This window comes from Dendrobates tinctorius, unplaced genomic scaffold, assembly GCF_039654945.1.
Source record: "Dendrobates tinctorius isolate UK_male_01 unplaced genomic scaffold, ASM3965494v1 ptg000245l, whole genome shotgun sequence".
Classification (NCBI taxonomy): Eukaryota; Metazoa; Chordata; class Amphibia; order Anura; family Dendrobatidae; genus Dendrobates; species Dendrobates tinctorius.
Window position 1 is genome coordinate 1,121,071 of NW_027361912.1, and position 17,304 is coordinate 1,138,374.

General features: G+C 43.6%; 1 protein-coding gene across 1 annotated transcript in view; it reads left to right on the forward strand.

Moving 5' to 3' along the window:
- The first annotated feature begins 14,984 nt into the window (after nt 1–14,984).
- The window catches only part of LZTS1 (leucine zipper tumor suppressor 1), a 54,444-nt gene continuing 52,124 nt past the window's right edge, over nt 14,985–17,304 (forward strand). The window contains exon 1 of the mRNA XM_073557124.1: nt 14,985–15,109. The gene's annotated coding sequence lies outside the window, so the exon portion shown is untranslated. The remainder of the gene's footprint in view (nt 15,110–17,304) is intronic.

Below are 17,304 nucleotides of genomic sequence, written 5' to 3' on the forward strand. Positions count from 1 at the left end.
AAAAGCTCCCGTAGTCTGTTTCAGTAGCTCCACAATCATGGGGAAGACTGCTGACCTGACAAATGTCCAGGAGGCAGTCACTGACACACTCCACAAGGAGGGTAAGCCACAAAAGGTCATTGCTAAAGAAGCTGGCTATTCACAGAGTGCTGTATCCAAGCATCTTAATGGAAAGTTGAGTCGAAGGAAAAAGAGTGGTAGAAAAAGGTGCACAATCAACCGGGATAACCGCGGCCTTCAAAGGATTGTTAAGAAAAGGCCAAAAATTTTGGGTAGATTCACAAGGAGTGGACTGCTGCTGGAGTCATTGCTTCAAGAGCCACCACACACAGATGTATCCAGGACATGGGCTACAAGTGTCACATTCCTTGTGTCAAGCCACTCATGACCAATAGACAACGCCAGAGGAGTCTTACCTGGGCCAAGGAGATAAAGATCTGGACTGTTGCTCAGTTGTCCAAGGTGTTGTTTTCAGATGAAAGTAAATTTTGCATTTCATTTGGAAATCAAGGTCCCAGAGTCTGGAGGAAGAGTGGAGAGGCCACAATCCAAGCTGCTGGAGGTCTAGTGTGAAGTTTCCACAATCAGTGATGGTTTGGGGAGCCATGTCATCTGCTGGTGTAGGTCCACTGTGCTTTATCAAGACCAAAGTCAGTGCAGCCGTCTACCAGGAAATAGAGCACTTCATGCTTCCCTCTGCCTACAAGCTTTTTGAAGATGGAAATGTCATTCTCCAGCAGGACTTGGCGCCTGTCCACACTGCCAAAAGTACCAATACCTGGTTTACACACAACAGTATCACTGTGCTTGATTGGCAGCAAACTCGCCTGACCTTAACCACATAGAGAATCTATGGGGTATTGTCAAGAGGAAGATGAGAGACACCAGACCCCACAACGCAGACGAGCTGAAGGCTGCTATCAAAGCAACCTGGGCTTCCATAACACCTCAGCAGTGCCACAGGCTGATCGCCTCCACGCCACGCCGCATTGATGCAGTAATTGATGCAAAAGGAGCCCGACCAAATATTGAGTGCATTTACTGAACCTACATTTCAGTAGGCCAACATTTCGGATTTTAAAATCATTTTTCATGCTGGTGTTATAAAGTATTCTAATTTACTGAGATAATGACTTTTGGGTTCTCATTGGCTGTAAGCCATAATCATCAACATTAACAGAAATAAACATGTGAATTAGATCACTCTGTGTGTAATGAGGGATACAGTATATATGAGTTAGTAATGTTTGTAATGAGTGAATATATGAGTTTCACTTTTTCTATTGAAGAACTGAAACTAGCTATTCTATCACACATTAATAAAGGCAGAATTCATGGCGAGGGGCCAGATGTTATATACTGGGCTGGATGAAAAAAATGAATTCAATGAATAAGACTTCCCAATAATTTTTTTTCCTATACTGTAGTGTATTTTCATATGAGCTACAGGTCTTTTTAAACTTTTTAGCGCTGAACATAAAATTGTTAAAAATACTTTCAGTATATAAGTGGTAGGTCTTCCACAGTAATCCTCCAGACTGTGTCTCTCTCAAGGAAAAACTGAATAGTGTGGGGCCTCTTGAGTCCCCTACTAGATCAAGAGTACCACTTGTACCTTGTCATTTACCATTCTAGCATCCCATTACTTAAATGCCTGCATGCAAAAATATCCATTGGCTTTAAAGAGATCCTACAAAGCCGAGTTGTGGTTAATGCAGAGCAGCCTCCAGTGACATCAGCCCTGCTCCTATATCTGGCACCATAGCCTTAAAGATTGCCTGTTCTTTTTAGCAATAAACCTGTAGAATAGCATGGTCTTTTTGAGTCTGTGGTTCCTCTTTATCAGCATTCTGTCAGCACTACAGATTCTGGAATTCCCTTTCTCTTACTTCCACTTGCTCTGGCTTATATCACAGTCCAATATATTGCCTGCCATGAACTAGAAGCCGGCTCTCTATTATGTCTAAATGCAGTTAGACAGACAGGAGAGCAGGAAGAGAGAGATAAAGATCCACTCCCACTTCCTCTAGAGAGATATAAACTTACCCCCCATGTCCTGTAGAAAGACATGAACCCACCACCACTTTGTAGAGAGGTCCAAGAGCTGCCCTCTCTTTCTATTGAGGGAAAAAAGATCCACATCCACTTCCATTTACGAAACAAAGACCCCCCCTACTTCCTATAGAGACAAAGACCTGACCTCACTTCCTTTAGATGGACAAACACCAACCCTATTTCCTGTATATGGCTAAAGACCCACCCCTACTTCCTATAGCGAGACAAAGACCTGACCTCACTACCGTTAGATGGATGAACACCCATCCCATTTGGGGTATATGAATAAAGACCCACTTCTACTTCCTATAGAGAGATAAATATCTGCCCCGACTTCCTGTAAAAGGACAAAAACCCAACCTCACTTCCTGTAGATGGACAAAAGCACACCTCACTTCCTGTTTATGGATGTCACTTCCTTTAGATGGACAAATACCCACCCCATTTCCTGTAAATGTATAAAGACTCACTCTTCCTGTAATAATAATAATAATAATAATAAATGTTATTTCTACAGAGCCGACATATTCCGCAGCACTTTACATTTCGGAGGGGATATGTACAGACAATAGACATTACAGCATAACAATAACAATAACATAGATTATAACAAATACCAAGAGGAATGAGGGCCCTGCTCGCAAGCTTACAGTCTATGAGGAAAAAAGGGAGACACGAAAGGTGGGTGGTAACAGTTGCCCTGATTGTATGAATCAGCCATAATGTTAAGTGTGTATCAGTACAAACACAGAGGGCTAATGGTTGCATAAAGCATGTGGGAACATGATGCGGGGAACTTGGTTATGGTAAAACTTTTATGGTAAAACTGTGGCTGTGCCACACAGGGATAGATTAGGTTAATATGTTGAGGCGATAGGCCAGTCTGAATAAATGCATTTTCAGGGCATGCTTAAAATTGTGGGGATTGGGGACTAATCGTATTGACCTGAGAAGTGCATTCCAAAGAATTGACGCAGCACGTGTAAAGTCTTGGAGACGGGAGTGGGAGGTTCTGATTATTGAGGATGCTAACCTCAGGTCATCAGCAGAACGGAGGGCACTGGTAGGGTGGTATACTGAAACAAGGGAGGAGATGTAGGGTGGTGCTGAGCCATGGAGGGCTTTGTGGGTGAGGGTAATAAGTTTGTACTGAATTCTGGAGTGGATGGGTAGCCAGTGTAATGACTGGCACAAGGTAGAGGCATCGGTGTAACGATTGGTGAGGAATATGATCCTGGCTGCAGCATTCAGGACAGATTGGAGAGGGGAGAGTTTGGTAAGGGGGAGACCGATTAGAAGAGAGTTACAATAGTCGAGATGAGAATGAATAAGAGAAACAGTAAGAGTTTTTGCAGACTCAAAAGTAAGAAAAGGTCGAATTCTAGAAATGTTTTTGAGGTGCAGATGACAAGAGCGAGCCAGTGATCGAATGTGGGGGACAAAGGAAAGCTCGGAATCAAGTATGACCCCAAGACAGCGGGCATGTTGCTGGGGAGTAATAGTGGAGCCACACACAGAAATGGCAATATCGGGCAATATCGTGCATTAGTAGAGGGAGAAAACACAAGGAGTTCAGTCTTTGACAGGTTCAGTTTCAAATATAGTGAGGACACGATGTTAGACACAGCATTTAGACAATCGCCGGTGTTTTCTAGAAAGGCTGGCGTGATGTCAGGAGAAGAAGCATATAATTGGGTGTCATCAGCATAGAGATGGTACTGGAAACCAAATCTATAGATTGTTTGACCAATAGGGGCAGTGTACAAGGAGAAGAGGAGGGGGCCTAGGACTGATCCTTGAGAAACCCCAACAGTAAGGGGAAGGTGAGAGGAGAAGGAACTGGCAAAAGATACAGTAAAGGAGCGGTCAGAGAGATAGGAGGAGAACCAGGAGAGAACGGTGTCCTTGAGGCCAATGGAATGGAGCATAGTGAGGAGGAGCTGATGATCCACAGTGTCGAATGCTGCAGAGAGATCCAAGAGAATTAGCATGGAGTAATGACCATTTGGTTTAGCTGTTAGAAGATCAGTAGAGACTTTAGTGAGGGCAGTTTCAGTGGAATGTAAAGAGCGGAAACCGGATTGGAGAGGGTCGAGAAGAGAGTTATCAGAGAGATAGCGGATAAGATGGGAGTGGACCAGGCGTTCCAGGAGTTTAGAGATGAAGGGAAGATTAGAGACAGGTCTATAGTTAGCAGCACAGTTTTGGTCGAGGGATGGTTTTTTAAGTAGTGGATGTATGATGGCATGCTTAAATGAGGAGGGAAAGATACCAGAAGAGAGAGAGAGGTTAAATATTTTAGTTAGGTGAGTGGTGATAGCAGGGGAAAGGGACTGGAGGAGATGTGACGGAAGAGAGATAGAGAGATAAATACCCACCCCACTTCCAGTTTATGGATAAAGACCCACCTCTACTTCCTATAGTGACAAAGACCTAATGTTACTTCCTATAGATGGATAAACACCCACTTAATTTCCTGCAAATAGATAAAGACTCCCTCCTACTTCCTGTAGAGAAGTAAATATTTGCCCCACTTCCTGTAAACTGACAAAGCCCAACCTCACTTCCTTTAGATGAATGAAGACACACCCCACTTCCTGTATATGGATAAAGACTCACCCCTACTTCCTGTAGAGAGACAAAGACAAAGCCCTGCATCCTGTAGAAAGACATGAACCCACCTTCACTTTCTAGAGAGGTCCAAGAGCTGCCGTCTCACTGCCGTCTCTTCCAATTGAGAGGAAAAAAACAGTTCTCACTTCCATTAAAGAAACAAAGACCCACCCCTACTTCCTATAGAGAGACAAAGACCAGACGGCACTTCCGTTAGTTGGACGAAGACCTACCCCATTTCCTGTATGTGGATAAAGACTAAGTGGTTAATGAAAGAAAATAAATATCAGCTCACCCAGGCTCTAGGTGTGTTGAAACATGGAATCCAAAAGACCAATTGCAGAAAAAGTATAAGAAAAAATCCAGCTTCCTCAAATTGTGGTTTATTAGATAAATAGCTAAAAAATCAATGCATGGTATTTACATAGGTAGCAACGCGTTACAAGAGCGTTCCTTGTCAGAGCTACAAGACATTTAAGTATTCAAGAGCAGCAATTCCAACACACTGTCTTAATAATGGAACATAAGTTCTTTGAGCAAATTCAATCCATTTGGATTGCATGTGTCAAGACTGTCCATCCAATTCCCTTTGCGATTGTGCAGTCAACTTATTGATATCCACGCACCTTGGGATTGCTAATGAGGTGCCCCTGAGGGTTCAGTCGCCACAGAGGTACTGCACATTATCCAGAGGTGTGGTATCCGACTTCCCAGGTAAGTTGGAGACACCTGACCAAACTCTTACACCTGCAGCCAACACACACCCTAGAGTTGCAGGGCACCTTGGATAACCCCTGCTTGGGTCATAAAGGGTGTTGGGAGGTGGGTGGAGCTACAGGGCTCAGAGCGGGAGAATAGTAGGAAGTTAGAAGAGTCTTCCCAGAGGGGAGGAAGTGAGACGACGTCTGTTCAGCAGCTCCCTGTCAGCAGGAGCTGCTGGGAAGGAAAGAGACAGAAGGAAGCTCCCTGAAGAGGGAAAGGATCCCAGAGGCACCGGCTGGGCGAGAGCCACCCATGGGGCTCGTTCCACGCTGATGGACGTCAGGTGGAGGGATCAGGTCGCAGAAGGGTATCGGCCCCTAGCCTAGTGGAGTGGACTAGTGACTCAGCTAGCTAGCCGACAGCTGTGGCACCTTTAGGTACCTCAGCCACTAACCACAGTTATCTTCGCCAGAAAGGCAGCCAAAAGGGAGCAAGGAAACGCAGAGAGTGCGTTATCCGACGGGGTCTGCGGCTGCTGGCCTGGGACGCTGACTGTGAGGTGTTGGGTAGGAAGAGGTGAGAAAGCAACACAGTGAGACGGCCAGGAAAGGCACATATTGAAGGGAGTGTTGGAAAGGTGTTCTCCATCTGCCTGGAAGTTTGCTGGATCTCTGACCTGGAGGACGTAGCACCAAGTGGGTATCTGTGTGCACAAGAACTGTGAGTAAAGCTTTGGAACTGCATCCAGTTGTGTCCTTTGAATTCTTTCTGCAACACCTTCTCAGCACTGCTTCATCTCTTGCCAAATACTACATCACCATCTACCTTAACATCTTTCATCTGCCCTGGGAATAAGCTCTGCCTGTGGAGAGCTATTCCAACTCTGCTGCATCCCACCATCAGTACCAGAGGATCTGCACTGCAGCGCTGGTCCCCTCTGATCAGATACCACAGGTGGCGTCACGAACACTTTATTACAAACTCTTTCTTTATCATCCCTTGTAAATATCCCCTTTTTACTGGACGCCCAGGGCCACGGACAGGGTCACCGCCGCTGTGACACTGCCCCTTTAAGAAGCGGCCCGGTACCGAGTACCCCATGGCCCTGGCGGGCGCCTCACTAGCACTCTCTCTGTCCCGAATACTTGAAGTGAAGAAGTCTCGCGATGGTGTTGAATGAAATGCCACGATGCAGGAGAAATCACACAGTTAGTATAAGAGGTGTTAGAAATATCGGTCAAATGTTCAGAGATGCGTTTTTCTTAGCTTCAGCGATGTGCAGCCCACATACATTTTGTCCCATGATGAACATTTAAGAATTTATACCTCATTTTCACTTTTACAATTTATATAATGTTTGATGTTAAAACACTTTGACTCATTCTGCATTGCAACCTTCGATCCCCTCGAGATCTCCTTCTCTACTTCCCTCTTATCTCCTCCTCCCACAACCGCATACAAGACTTCTCCCATGCTTCCCCTATACTCTGGAACTCTCTACCCCAATACATCAGACTCTCGCCTACCACGGAAACCTTGAAAAAGAACCAGAAGACCTACCTCTTCCGACAAGCCTACAACAAGCAGTGATCCTCAGTCTACCCCCTCCTAGTATATCCTTACCCGTCCCCTGTAGACTGTGAGCCCTCGCAGGAAGGGACCTCTCTGTATTTGTGTGTGCCTTGTTTTGCTCATGTTTATTGTACTTATCTATATTTGCCCCTTTTTCACATGTAAAGCGCCATGGAATAAATGGCGCTATAAAAATGAATAATAATAATAATTGCAGTGAAAGGTGCTCCTACAAAGTACTGACTCTGGGAGGGCTGAATATAAATGCACGTCACAATTTTCATTTATTTTTAAAATAATTAGAAAACCATGCATCATTTCCTTCACACTTCACAAATACTTGCTACTTGGCGTTGGTACTTCCCAATAAAATACATTTAAGTTTGTGGGTGTAAGGTGGAAAAAAAGTGGAGAAGTTCCCACGGTATGAATACTTTTTCAAGGCACTGTAAGTGATAAAACGGTTTTATTCTTCGGGTCAGCAAGATAACAGTGATAACAGATTTATATCAGTTTTTATATTTTATACACTAAAAATGCTTTCTTACGGAAAAAAAAGTGTTTTTTTTTTATATTTTAAGTTTTGTATCTTTCTACCGTCAGAGCTGTATTATTTTTTTGATTGACTTCTATACTGATTTTTGGGAGACAGAACGAACAAAAAAAATAAATTCTTCGGGTCAGTACAATTACAGTGATACCACATTTATAAAGGTTTTTTTTTTTTTTCATATTTTGCTATATTTGCACATTAAGAACAATTTTCAAGAAAAAAAAAATCTTTAACTCCTGTCATATCCCGAAAGCTAAAAGTTTTTTGTTTTTTGCTCAATAAGATGATACCATTTTTCCTTACATACATTAGTTTTGTTTAGTTTCACTTTTTGTGTGGAGGCATGATAAAAAAACCCAGCATTTTTGCAGTGGTTTTATTTTTTTCTGGTGTTCATTATAGTGTGACAGTTTTATAGTTCAGGTCGTTCTAGGTGCGGCAATGCCAAATAGGTCTTTTGCCTTGTTTATCTTTGCTTCTATGAAAAAAAAAAATGTATTTTTATTGGGCAAACATTTTTCTGTGATTTTTTTTCATTATATATTTTAGAGTTTTATAGATATATATATTTTTTTTTTACTATTTTCTTTTTTTGCTTACTCCCTCTACGGAACTTGAACATTTTATGGTCTCATCACAAGTCTAATACCCCGTGATACTCATGTATTGCAGGGTATTAGATCTGTCAGTGCTTGGGCTCGTTCACACAACCATATTTTCGGTCCGAGTGTAGTCCATAGAAAAAAACAAAAGCACTCAGACTAATGTTATTCAATCAGTTTTTATGTTATATATTTTTTTAATCATTTATATCACAATCTGTAGCAAAAAAAAAAACACATTAAAACATGCCATTTTCACGCTGGTCATTGGGACTATTCTTAGGTAATCTTTTTTCAGGAAATATAAAGACTAAAGTGGCATACTCCAGCAAACCTGCTATATGGGGGATATATCATAATAAAGACAGTGTAACAATAAGGTACCCCATAATACTTACAGTGCTGTGGACTGTACACAGACCAGTTGTCAAATTGACATGAGAGGAGAGGGAAGGTAAAAACCTTCCAAAACGACAATAGAGGTCAGAATATATAAAATTGCTTTATTTGGACACAGGGCAAGGAACAATACAGATTAAAAGTTATAGCTGATAGCTTGTCACAAAAAGGCACCGTAATCTACATATGCTGCTTCAATATAACCCATATATAAGGAGGACAAGAAGATATAACCCTCATTTCATATAACAAAACATAGCATATTCAATTGAACAGTAATAGCACAAAGAAGCACTAAGGGCAATGAGTACGTCCCACATACCAAAACTGTGCAAATGCACACAGGCAAAGTGAGAGGTCCAATACCAGCCCCTATATATACTGCTTCAATATAACCCATGTAAGGGGTGTAGAAACATATATCCCTCATTACATATACAATGACAAGGCATAGCACATTCAATTGAACAGTAATAGCACAAAAAGTGCACTGAGGGTAACCATGTAAGAGGTAATAAACGTCCTACATACCAAATATGTGCAAATGCAAGCAGGCAAAATGAGAGGTCCGGTGCCCGCCCCGACGCGCGCTTCGGGAACCTTCGTCAGGGGGCGCTGTGATACACTATTGAGACGTGCTATAAATAGTACAAGGGCGGGAAATAACTCCGATCGTAGCGGCCGGATGTGCGTCATCGCTACCCCGGCAACCCCGGTGGGGGGGCGGATCTATGGTTGCCGGGGTAGCGATGACGCTCATCCGGCAACTATGATCGGAGTTATTTCCGGCCCTTGTACTATTTATAGCACGTCTCAATAGTGTATCACAGCGCCCCCTGACGAAGGTTCCCGAAACGCGCGTCGGGGCGGGCACCGGACCTCTCATTTTGCCTGCTTGCACGTGCACATATTTGGTATGTAGGACGTTTATTACCTCTTACATGGTTACCCTCAGTGCACTTTTTGTGCTATTACTGTTCAATTGAATGTGCTATGCCTTGTCATTGTATATGTAATGAGGGATATATGTTTCTACACCCCTTACATGGGTTATATTGAAGCAGTATATATAGGGGCGGGTATTGGACCTCTCACTTTGCCTGTGTGCATTTGCACAGTTTTGGTATGTGGGACGTACTCATTGCCCTTAGTGCTTCTTTGTGCTATTACTGTTCAATTGAATATGCTATGTTTTGTTATATGAAATGAGGGTTATATCTTCTTGTCCTCCTTATATATGGGTTATATTGAAGCAGCATTTGTAGATTACGGTGCCTTTTTGTGACAAGCTATCAGCTATAACTTTTAATCTGTATTGTTCCTTGCCCTGTGTCCAAATGAAGCAATTTTATATATTCTGACCTCTATTGTCGTTTTGGAAGGTTTTTACCTTCCTTCTCCTCTCTTTTTTCAGGAAATGCACATGTACATTAGCAACAATAGACTAGCTCAGACCCTACCTTTTACATTGAGACATCTAATGAGCGTGTGCAAAGGTGATTTTGAAGGGAGGGAGAAGGAGGGGAGCTATGATATCAGCTATTGTGATTTCTGGATCCTGTGCTATCAGGTTTTACCTGTTATTGTATGCCTGTCTGTGATGATAATGAAACTTCTGAAAAGTCACCTGTAAAGAACAAGAAGTGTAGGTCTAATAATACTTTTTTATTATTATTATTATTACAGATTGTGTTAATACAAAAGGAAAAAAATCCAAAAATGTTTAAAAAAAATACAAGAAACACAAAATCCTGATTTAAGTATTAGTTCATTTTTAGATGATACATTTCCTTTAACAAAATGTTGACTTATACTGTATGCAGTATGTTTTTTTCCCATGAAAGCAGTAAATCTCACGGGACTTGTATTTCACGCTTGTTATTACCTCTTTGGGGAAATGGATCTTCATACTCAGAATCTGCTTTTCATATGTCATGGAGCCCCCACATCCTTAAGGACAGAGCAACAACATAATACATGTGTGTGTACGGGAATAGTAGATGTGGCTGTTTGTGTATATTTATATATTTGTGTGTGGGGGAGGGGGTGGTTATATAACTGTAATTACGCCTAATTATTATTTCTAATGAATCATCGTCACATCTAATTGTGCAGAAGATGAAGCGGAGCGTGCACTGCGGGAGCAGCGTGACATGTAGCCCTGTTCCGCGTGTGGCAAACACTTCATCTTCGGATGGGTGAGGTCTTCATTGACAGCTGTCGGAGAATCAGGTTTGTCATTTCGCAGCCTGATAATATAAACGCCCAGGTCTGATGGAGGACAGGGAGACCTGCTTGTTTTCTTAGAGGTTTTTGCATCCCTATGTGGTTTTTACATTTCTGGGAAAATTATGTTTCTATATTGATGTTTTTGGGGAACAAAAGCTTTAAAGGAATATTACCATCTGTGGAGACAAGGGGGGTCAGCAGGTGCCCTAGTCTGTTAGCCGAGACCGCATGGACCAGGGATCGTCCCGCCAAATGCCCGCTCTCCCTTTAACGTGGGCAAAACGATAGTCAGACAAAAAAGGGTGAGGGTAAAACGATGTAGCAATACATGTAGAACAGTCCCAGCAAAATACCCCAAGATGGCGCACATTAAAGAGTCTCACCCTACCGCTGACTCACCTGGAAAATAGCAGCTGTTACTTCAGAGGTTCCAGGGTCAACTACCCCACCTATGGCACGCACACAGAGAGGAGGTAACGACAAGCATAGGAAGATGACAGTCCATTAAGGAACAAGGCCAGTTGACCCGAGGATCACAACCTGGCTTCATCTTCCAGGCTCGACTACCCCACCTATGGCACGCACACAGAGAGGAGGTAATGACAAGCATAGGACGATAACAGTCCATTGAGGTTTAAGGCCAGTTGACCAGAGGGTCACAACCTGGCTTCTCAGAAAATCTCCATGGAGCCAGGCGACCGTCAGGTCCCAATTCTAGCTTTCTCGAAACATAGGTGCCAGGTCACCAGATAGTCCCAACATGGGTTTCATAAATGTATTCATAGTTCAGCGATAGTCAATGGTGCAGGTCTGTATTCTTCCAACCGGGGCCGAAGTCCTCTAAACTGGCATCCTGTAGAATAAATCTGTGTCCCTCGTGATGGAGCCCTGATGTCTTTCTGCTGTCCTGTCTCTTGTCCTTTGGATGTCTGGATGTCTTGGCTCAATCTCTGGCTGTCTCACAGAGAGGTATACCACCTCTTTGTATGTTTAACAAGTGTCCTTCAATCTAGCATCACAGATAAGGGGAAGAATGGTGATGACCAAGTTGCATTGTTTGATTATGTAATCTATTTGCATAGATTTTCCTCCTCTGTTTTAAAAGTCAACAAGCTATCTATCTGGCCTGGACAATGCATAATTAGCATATCTTGTAAACATCACTAGTCATCAAGGATAAGAGCACAATATATTACATAAAATGCCAACTTACAAGTCAATATTACAGGCTTCCACAACCCAAAGTCTGTTTTCTTGACCAACCAGAAAAAAACACAAATTAAAAAGTCAACATATAGATAACAGTCTATTCTTTCTGGCTTTCTAAAAATAGTCATCTGATTAATTAAGATACAATGCTGTGTCTCCACACCATCTAAGTAAATGATGGCATATTGCTAATAGTTACCGGGGGGTCCGACTTCTGGATCAAATGCCATTCCTGATAAAAAGAGGCGTCAGGACTTTAGCACTTCCTTTTCGTCACACACTTTCCTCTGCACAAATGACTCCTGCTGCAATATAAAACTTATGAGGTCTCCTGTTTTGTGATACAAACTAGTCTTGGGAATATTAGGTTTAATCTGATCACCATAATGTATTTTGCATTTACTGCTCTATCATTATTCCGTCCGGTGTGGTGCACTGATACTGCCCGGCATTACTCCATCCTGTGTGCTGCAATGATACTGTCTGACATTACTGTGTCCTGTGTGGTGCACGGATACTGCCAGGCATTACTCCATCCTGTGTGGTGGACTGACACTGCCCGGCATTACTCCATCCTGTGTGGGGCGCTGATACTGCCCAGCATTAATTCATCCTGTGTGCTGGACTGACACTGCCCGGCATTACTCCATCCTGTGTGGGGCACTGATACTGCCTGGCATTACTCCATCCTGTGTGCTGGACTGATACTGCCCTCCATTACTCCATCCTGTGTGCTGGACTGACACTACCCGGCATTACTCCATCCTGTGTGGTGGACTGACACTGCCCGGCATTACTCCATCCTGTGTGGGGCACTGATACTGCCCAACATTAATTCATCCTGTGTGCTGGACTGAGACTGCCTGGCATTACTCCATCCTGTGTGGGGCACTGATACTGCCTAGCATTACTCCATCCTGTGTGCTGGACTGATACTGCCTGGCATTACTCCATCCTGTGCGCTGGACTGATACTGCGTAACATTACTCCATCCTGTGTGCTGGACTGATACTGCCCTCCATTACTCCATCCTGTGCGCTGGACTGATACTGCCCTCCATTACTCCATCCTGTGCGCTGGACTGATACTGCCCTCCATTACTCCATCCTGTGTGGGGCACTGATACTTCCTGGCAGTTAAGGCTGACTTAGTCACCTATGTGCCGTCTGAATATTCAGTAAGCTTTGCATTGTTACCTAGTTTATTTCTGGAGTTTGCCTCACCATATATTTTTCTCAGCTGACTAAATCATCTTTTCAGCAAACTCTTGCTTTTTACTCATCTATCTGCATTTACTTATTTACTTCCTGGCTCAGACCTGCAGATAACCATTTGTTTGCTGTAAACAAACTCTTCCCTGGTACACTGGTGCTGTTCACACTGCAAGGCTGCTACAACAGTGTGTTATCATCTTTGCAAGCAAGTATGCAGTTGCATATTAATTGTGGTTGACCTATGGTTAACCATTTGTTGCTGTAAATAAACTCTTCTCTGTTATGCTAGTGCTTTTCACACTATTATGCTGCTGCCACAGTGTGTAGTTCTTTTCTTCAAGCAAGTATCCATTTTGCCTGTGCATCACTTCTCACTGGGGTTAAGCTTTTGAATGCAGATTGCCTACCCCCCCTCTGCCATTGACCATCCGTTTCCTAACAACATGCAACTCTGCCATTAACCACTTGTTTGTTGCAAGTCCTGGACTGACTATACATCTTCAGTTCCTCCCAGCTCTATGTCTCATGGTATTTCATGTGCCACTAGTCTGCCTGCCTTCCTGAATACCCTGCTTTCCTATTCCATGTGTCATCCTGCCCACTGTGCTATCACCTTCAGTCTATGGTGTACACTCTGGACTAAAGCTTCAGGAGAGGTCATAAAAATGGCTGAGTTAGGTCTGCTCAAACTACAGTACAAAAAAAAATAATGATTAATAAAATATATAACTTTCATTGAAAATAAATTAAAAATAAACCAGGCTTATATGTATTGCAACACAATAGACACACAAAAAAAATCACATGTTGTTGGGTGAACGATAAGGAGAAAAAAAAACAAGAAAAATAGTGACAAAGTTATCCTAATAGGTAATGTAATAAAAGTGAACAATAAATAGTTAAATATTTAGAGTAGGAACACAAAAGCATGCTAGAAAAAGAATGCATAACCCGCATTTCTCAAATGTTTTGTCACCCCTGATGAAGCAGTTGTCAAACGTGTTCGATGTATTTAGTGGGTGAGCCACCATACTCTGGCTATCAGTATGCCTATTATTATATCTCATCTTGACTTGTAGGGTGTTTTTCATTATTTTACTGGTTTGTCAAGAGTCAAGACCCCTTTTCTGTGTATGCATTACTACAAGAACATGGGCTGGCTTAGCTAATGAAGTAAACCAGACATAGTGCTAACCACGAGCCAACAGCTTCTGAGTACGGGTCTGTGGCCGATATGTTTTTTTTTTTAAGTGGAAATCACCTTTAGGGTTCACATTTTCTAGGACTGGTGAATTTAAAGTTACGCTTTGCTTGGTGGCCCTTTTGTTACTGTTGATTGACAACTAGCTCACACTCCACCACCACCTCTGAGGCTAAAGATCTCTATTTTTCCAGAAATCGCACTATTTTTGTCCATGGGCTGTGTCTTGTATTGCAGCCCCCAACTTTATTTACACAATTGTAATACCACACACAGCCATGGACATGGGTGGCGCTGTTTATAAAAAAAAAAGCAACTTATCTTTACGGTAAGTACCCCGCTATTAAAAGTATGAGTGCGGCAGTGTCATATTTGGTGGTGCAAGTTCTTTTTTTGGGGGCCAATTTCCTTACTTTTTTTCTGGAGCCTGTATGTATGTGTGTGCCTGTCACTTTATAAAATAATATGAAGATTTTCTGATGGTTGGAAAACTACGTACATAAAAAAAGGGGGGGAGATATAAGGCTCCTGCAGCGAGTGTGTGAGGGAGGATAGGAAAATCAAAGCGTGTGGGAGTCAGATGAAGTTTTATGTAAATTCTGCCTTTTTTTTTTCCCGGAGCCAATAAGAGGAACGAGTGGATTTTATCCCAGCCTTTCGTTCCTTGCCAATTTGGCTACTAGTCTCTGCCGTCAGTGGATAATCGAATGCTGTAAGCTACAGGTCTGGCCTCGGACTGGTGGACTATAAATGGGAGCAGGTGAGTCAAAGGGGGCATTATTGCTGGGAAGGGGCAATGGTCGTCCTAACGGATGGATAATAAAGGAGCGGTAGTCTACAGACTGCAAGGAGGACTGCAGCAGGTACTTGTGGCCAAGTGAGACCTCCATCCACCTGGAGGAGGTGTGAGCGAGCCTTTTTGGTGTCTTTTACGAGGGTGTTAGCTTAAAGAAGATGATACTCTGCAGAAATAAGGGGGGTTTGCGAGAAATTGTTGGGGGGTACTATATAGGTAACAATTTTCAGTAAGTAATCAGAAAGAAGAAACGCTCCTGCAGGTAGGAGGCAGAAGAATTATTTGGGTCCAAGACTTGGAAAAAGAATTTGGCAACTTATAAAGGTTTAAACCTTTTAATGGCAAGGTGGTCCTAGACCCCTATAATGATTCGAGGGAGTAGGCTTGAAAAGTCTTGTAGGTTAATGCTCTGCAGTTATCCTAGAAGAGCGATGCTCTGCGGTCATCCTAGAAGAGCGATGCTCTGCAGTCATCCTAGAAGAGCGATGCTCTGCAGTCATCCTAGAAGAGCGATGCTCTGCAGTCATCCTAGAAGAGCGATGCTCTGCGGTCATCCTAGAAGAGCGATGCTCTGCAGTCAACATAGAAGAGTGATGCTCTGCGGTCATCCTAGAAGAGCGATGCTCTGCGGTCATCCTAGAAGAGCGATGCTCTGCAGTTATCCTAGAAGAGCGATGCTCTGCGGTCATCCTAGAAGAGCGATGCTCTGCAGTCATCCTAGAAGAGCGATGCTCTGCAGTCATCCTAGAAGAGCGATGCTCTGCAATTCTAGAAGAGCGATGCTCTGCGGTCATACTAGGAGAGCGATGCTCTGCGGTCATCCTAGAAGAGCGAGGCTTTGCGGTCATCCTAGAAGAGCGATGCTCTGCGGTCAACCTAGAAGAGCGATGCTCTGCGGTCATCCTAGAAGAGCGATGCTCTGCGGTCATCTTAGAAGAGCGATGCTCTGCGGTCTTCCTAGAAGAGCGATGCTCTGCAGTCATCCTAGAAGAGCAAGGCTCTGTGGTCATCCTAGAAGAGCGATGCTCTGCGGTCATCCTAGAAGAGGAAGGCTCTGCGGTGAACCTAGAAGAGCGATGCTCTGCGGTCATCGTAGAAGAGAGATGCTGTGCGGTCATCCTAGAAGAGAGATGCTCTGCGGTCATCCTAGAAGAGCGATTCTCTGCGGTCATCCTAGAAGAGCGATGCTCTGCAGTCAACCTAGAAGAGCAATGCTCTGCGGTCTTCCTAGAAGAGCGATGCTCTGCGGTCATCCTAGAAGAGCTATGCTCTGTGGTCAACCTAGAAGAGAGATGCTCTAGAGTCATCCTAGAAGAGCAATGCTCTGCGGTCATCTTAGAAGAGCGATGCTCTGCAGTCTTCCTAGAAGAGAGATGCTCTGTGGTCAACCTAGAAGAGCGATGCTCTAGAGTCATCCTAGAAGAGCAATGCTCTGCAGTCATCCTAGAAGAGCGATGCTCTGCAGTCAACATAGAAGAGCAATGCTCTGCGGTCATCCTAGAAGAGAGATGCTCTGCGGTCATCCTAGAAGAGCTATGCTCTGCGGTCATCCTAGAAGAGATGTTCTGTGGTCAACCTAGAAGAGCGATGCTCTAGAGTCATCCTAGAAGAGCAATGCTCTGCAGTCATCCTAGAAGAGCGATGCTCTGCAGTCAACATAGAAGAGCAATGCTCTGCGGTCATCCTAGAAGAGAGATGCTCTGCGGTCATCCTAGAAGAGCTATGCTCTGCGGTCATCCTAGAAGAGAGATGTTCTGTGGTCAACCTAGAAGAGCGATGCTCTAGAGTCATCCTAGAAGAGCGATGCTCTGGATTCATCCTAGAAGAGTGATGCTCTGCAGACATCCTAGAAGAGCGATGCTCTGCAGTCAACCTAGAAGAGCGAAGCTCTGCGGTCAACCTAGAAGAGCGATGCTCTGCAGACAAACTAGAAGAGCGATGCTCTGCAGTCATCCTAGATGAGCGATGCTCTGCAGTCAACCTAGAAGAGCGATGCTCTGCAGTCAATGACGTATTAAGAATGCATATAATTCTGCCCTTGGCATCTTTACAATGAGGCGTATAGATGAGCGATGCTCTCCAGATACCGTTAATGAACTGAAGCTCAATTAGAAAAGCAATAAATGGGATGAGGACCCTCTTAGGTAAAACGTTCCCAC